This window comes from Magnolia sinica, chromosome 1 (genome assembly GCF_029962835.1).
Source record: "Magnolia sinica isolate HGM2019 chromosome 1, MsV1, whole genome shotgun sequence".
In the NCBI taxonomy this organism is placed as follows: domain Eukaryota; kingdom Viridiplantae; phylum Streptophyta; class Magnoliopsida; order Magnoliales; family Magnoliaceae; genus Magnolia; species Magnolia sinica.
The window spans coordinates 120,214,344-120,219,855 of record NC_080573.1 but is presented as its reverse complement, the minus strand read 5'-3'; the positions used below and the strand labels follow the sequence as shown (position 1 = coordinate 120,219,855).

General features: G+C 36.5%; 1 long non-coding RNA gene across 1 annotated transcript; it reads right to left on the bottom strand.

The window, feature by feature from the left end:
- Window positions 1-1,482: 1,482 nt before the first annotated feature.
- LOC131258370 (uncharacterized) lies at window positions 1,483-1,882 on the bottom strand. The gene is made up of 2 exons (XR_009178082.1): window positions 1,781-1,882; window positions 1,483-1,685 (listed from the first exon to the last, which is right to left on the bottom strand). It is a non-coding gene; the product is annotated as an uncharacterized LOC131258370 (long non-coding RNA).
- Between the last annotated feature and the right edge of the window lie 3,630 nt (window positions 1,883-5,512).

Genomic DNA, 5,512 nt, shown 5'->3' with positions numbered 1-5,512 from the left:
AGGGTGCAATCTGGGGATGAGAACATGAACATTTCATATTATTCTAAGGACGAAATCCTGAAATCTGCCACCATATAGGGTGGTCCATGCCCTATCAAGACCGTAGTAAGCAAACCATACACATGGACCCAACCTTACGTGTGGACCAGCCAAGTTTTAACACGGAGAGAGCATACATGACCTGAATTTGCAAACCTGCTACCAAGGCAAGTGATTCACTTTTTCAGACTATATCATCCCCTATATAGCATTTGGGATCGTTTAGGATTTGGATTTTGACTTAGGCAGTCTAAATATTCAATTATTTTAATTATTTTAATTGTATTTGGATTTGGAGCTTGGGATTTGGATTTTTTTATTTTTCTGAGATTTTAATTATTTTAAATATATTAGGCAGTCTAAATTTTCAATCTTTTGAAATTCGGAAATTGTGTTTGAGATTCTGAATTATTTTTATGAGATTTTAACAGGAAGTCAAGTCAGTCTCTGAAGTCCACAAAAGTTTTTGATCAACCTAATATTTATATTTTGAGTCCGGATCCTCTACCTCCCGCAATATCATTGGTCCATCTCGACGCAGCTGCCACGTAGGACTAGCAAATCCGTTTCCATTTCATATAAAAAATAAATAAATCTCTCTGCCATCTTCCCTAACGGCAACGACACCACGAGAAAATCTCTCCGCCGTCTTCCCTAACGGCAACGGTACCATGAACGGCACTTTCCATTTCCGGTTCGCGGTGATTTTTCAGAGATTTCTTCTCCCCTCGTTTCTAATTTCAAATTCTTTCCGTTTACAGATGGATTTCATCAAAGCGGAAGAAAAGGAGGAGTTTTTTCTTTTGAAGATCAGAGGCCCTCTTTCCCCAATCTTTTACAATCCCTCTTGCCAATTTTCCCTCGGGTAGCCGATAGCCGATTTCTGCTATTTCTTCCATTCATCCATCGAAGATCCACCCCACCTCATAGGTATTTTAATTTTTTAATATAATTTTTTACAGATTATTTATTTATTTATTTTTTCCTCCATTCAAAATCCTTTTTTTTTCAAGGCTATTTTCTGTGATCTGCAATGGACCCACTGAATGAATGGTTCAGATACCAGATTTTTAAATGAGGAACATTGGATGCTGTTTTTGAATTGCCTGTATGCATGTAGACTAATAGGAGATTTTCAGGATTCTTCCTATGGCGAATCCGAATTTTTTATGTTTCAAGTTATTTCCACTTATGCATTGTTTAATGTGTTATAAAGATAGGTAACGTGGTTGGTGATAGATTTCTTCAGTTTTTATTTTATATGGTTTTATATTGATGATGATATATTGATTTCTATGGCACATGTACGTTCTAAGTATGTCTTGTTTGTTTACCCTCATTGTGGAAATCTTATATTCGAAGAGGCTATCTCTTTCCAAAGAGAAGATGATAACACATTCAAGCACTATTATAACTTCTGCCCTTATTTCTCTTTCACATACTTAAAAGCAGCAGCTTGATAACACATTCAAGCACTATTACGACTTCTACCATTTATTTCTCTTTCCACATTTTCTCAGTCATTAGGCTATATACTAAACATAATATCCAACATACTAGAGTGTGCTAAGAGGAGGCATTGGCAATAGCAGCTGCTTCAGTTAGTAATGGCACCAGCTTCCTGTCATTGTGTTTCATTGTTACATCTGCATCAAACCAAATCCAACATATAAGAAAAACCAGCATTTGACCATAGATGATAAAAGAAAAAAGAATGACAATTGGGGGGGCAAGGGCATACTGTTGCATCCATCGATATGCTTTCCGTTTATGAACACATTTGGGACGGTCCGTTGTCCAGTCCACTCTACCAGTGTAGATTGGACTGTATCTTCATCACCTTTTGATAGCATGGAAAAGAAACACTTATTATGGACACCTTACAAAGAAGGGCAATAGAACTAATGTAAAGATTATAGAGATTTTTCAAGTTGGAAAAGGGCAAATGGGAATCAGTTGAGGCATCATTTGAATAGAATTCACGATAGATCACTCCATTTCTTCATCTTTCAGAGTTTCATGGCCCACCACCTTACGAAATCAGACACTGCCACAAGTCATGCCCCAGATCGTATCTGCTCTAAACTACTTGACTATTAAGACAGAGGGCAGTGGACATTGTATGCATATACTATTACTGGGACGAAATCGTAGGCCTGCCGAGAAGCACTACCAAATACGGACATGGATTCCAAAAGTCAAGCACAGAAGGAACCCACCTTGTATTTGGTAGAATTCCTCCTTTTGTTCCCCAAATCACAGATGGCTCCTACTTACCTTACTTAGGTTTGGAGGGATCCGATAGACTGCTAATTGGGGTTGCATCTTCTGAAATCTTCATTTGTTAAAGATCATTTAGAAGCAACAAAACCCAACTAAATTTATTTGTATGCATACTATTGTAAAACTTATATGCATCTTTCTCTACTTCAAATTCATCACCAATTTTCAAATTAGATGCATTTTCATCTATGCCTAAATCACTTGTATATACATTAGAGCTTCTTAATTCATTTATATCATTTTCTGATTCAATGTGTATATGAGGTTGTGATTGAGACACGTCCTCCACCTCACGTGGTGTGCATATTTGAAGAAAATAGTACTTTCCATTGACATGAAAGGCAAAAATAGTGTTTAAAAATAAATGACCTACTTTACAACAATAATCTAATCAATTTATGCATACACATGGCATATTAATTTTTAGTTCTAACTACAAATTATTGTATAGTGGCAAAATAACATGAAAACTAACAGTGGTGGAAATGTCAATATTTTGTAGCTAAAGCTAAGGCCAAATCTGAGGATATTTTTTCGGTTATCTTTTTTAAGGTATCCATGTCCACAAGGGGGTTGCAAAGAAATCAACTGTTATCATGGGTCCCGTATGTAAATTCTGATTACTATATGCTAAAAACTTTCAAGTCTTTTAACTAGCTTAATGTTTCTATGGTATTATTTCAACAAGTTAATTAAGTTTAACTGTGGTCGAACTCAGCAGTTGTCGTACGTTATGCATATGGGCCAGTTGTGGATTTTCCTATAGAATTTTGATTGTTAGAATCAAGGACTCATAACTCAGCTTAATGTTAATTACTTTTATATCACTCATATAAAGTATTAATGTTTCTCTTTGATTTAATTCAAGATCTAAAATATTTTCCAATTTCTAAATAGATACATAACCATGCAAGTTTGTTACTCATAGGGATGTTAATAGGGTGGGTTTAAGCTAGGCAAAATCAAAATTTTGAATTGGCCCGCTGGAAGAATTCAAAATCCATAGGCTTCGCCCAAGAACTTCTAGATTTGTACTTTTAGCTGAGGGAGATTTGTAGTTAGGGATGTTTATTACATGGGGATTTGGCATTGTGCTTGACCATAAACATGTATTGTCATCAAGTAAGCTTCCTATGTAAATGGGTCAAAAACACTGTTTCAAGAATCTGCTGGGCTGCATGTATAAAAAAAACAAATGGGACTGGTGGTCCTAATGCTTTTATTTAGATACTTGTGGGTCCCCTTGTTTGGTGATCCAGATTATTTGTCTAATGCTCCTCAAAATGGGCTTAGAAGATCCTGACCATTCAATATACAAATTTCAATTACCCATTTCGATATGGATCTTTTAGATTCATGTCCACTAATATTGGAGGGAGAGGAGTGCTCAACTCATTTTCAGGCTGTCTACCAAACGAGAGGCAGTGGCGTCGAATTGCATGATATTTTTCATTGAATTTGTTAAATTTTGATGGTAGGAGTGTTTATTCAGGACACTTCTATCTGTAAGTAAATCTGAATAATCCTGAAAATCTCCTATTAGTCTACATGCATACAGGCAATTCAAAAACAACATCCAATGTTCCTCATTTAAAAATCTGGTATCTGAACCATTCATTCAGTGGGTCCATTGCAGATCACAGAAAATAGCCTTGAAAAAAAAAGGATTTTGAATGGAGGAAAAAATAAATAAATAAATAATCTGTAAAAAATTATGTTAAAAAATTAAAATACCTGTGAGGTGGGGTGGATCTTTGATGCATGAATAGAAGAAATAGCAGAAATCGGCTATCGACTGCCCGAGGGAAAATGGGCAAGAGGGATTGTGAGAGATTGGGGAAAGAGGGCCACCGATCTTCAAAAGAAAAAACCCCTCTTTTTCTTCCGCTTTGATGAAATCCATCTGTAAACGGAAAGAATTTGAAATTAGAAACGAGGGGAGAAGAAATCTCTAAAAAATCACTGCGAACTGGAAATGGAAAGTGCCGTTCGTGGTGCCGTTGCCGTTAGGGAAGACGGCGGAGAGATTTTCTCGTGGTGTCGTTGCCATTAGGGAAGACGACAGAGAGATTTTCTTTTTTCTTTTTTTTTTTAAATATGAAACGGAAACGGATTTGCTAGTCCTACGTGGCAGGTGCGGTGAGATGGATCAATGATATTGCGGGAGGCAGAGACTCTCTGCCTCCTGGAGGCAGAGGATCCGGACTCTTATATTTTCCCTTCATTAAAGTCTCCTCATGAATAAGTTGTATGGAAAACAAACATTATAGTGGGTCCTAGAAAGGTTTTAATGGTGGTGTTTCTTTTTCTGCCTTAAAATGATCTGAAAAAATAAATGGATAATATGGATATAAAATATATACATCGCCTTAAAATAATTTGAAAAAACAGATGGACAACATGGATATAAAATATATACATCAAGGTGGACTCCACGGCAAGGGCTGTTGAGAAATTATATAGAAATAATGTTTTCTATAAAATATAAAAACTGAAAATAATCTAAAATCAGGACAGGTTGAAGCATGTATGAGAACGTTGTCCTTAAAGCGTTATTTGTCCGTACTCAAGTAAAATGAGTATGCTGAAAAGTTATAGGCAAATTGCTCATAGGGTATGATGAGCCTGGTGTGGATCCACGTTCAGCAAACATGAGGACCCACTATAGAACTTTGTTACACAATTTTTGGCAGAAAATAAAAGGAAAAAATCTCAGAAAAATGAGAAGAATAAATATGAGTTAGACCGCTGCACTGGTCTGTTCTTCAGCTAATGGTTCAAATGAACCGTTCTAGACCACATCGTTGGTCTGTTCTTCAGGCAATGGTTCATATGAACATTGCTGTCTTAATGAAATTTCTGGTTGTAGGAGAGGACTTAGTTTGTATGATTATAGGCAATGGTGGTTGGCAGTTTTAGTTCAGGGAAATTAATCCATATGAATGTTTTCTAGTTGTTGGGAGAAACTAGCCGTTATTAGCAGTTTCTGACTGTTGTGTATGTAGTGTAATGGTTACTGTATGCAGCTGTTTCTGACCGTTGGTGAGACACTGACTAGCCGTTTCTAGCTGTTCAGTTAACCACATGCAGCAGTTTCTACATGGTCAACAATCAATTGCATGAGGAGTTACACCTCATGCGACAGCTCTTTTTCAACCTCTATATAATTCAAGGGAGTTCATTCAGTCCT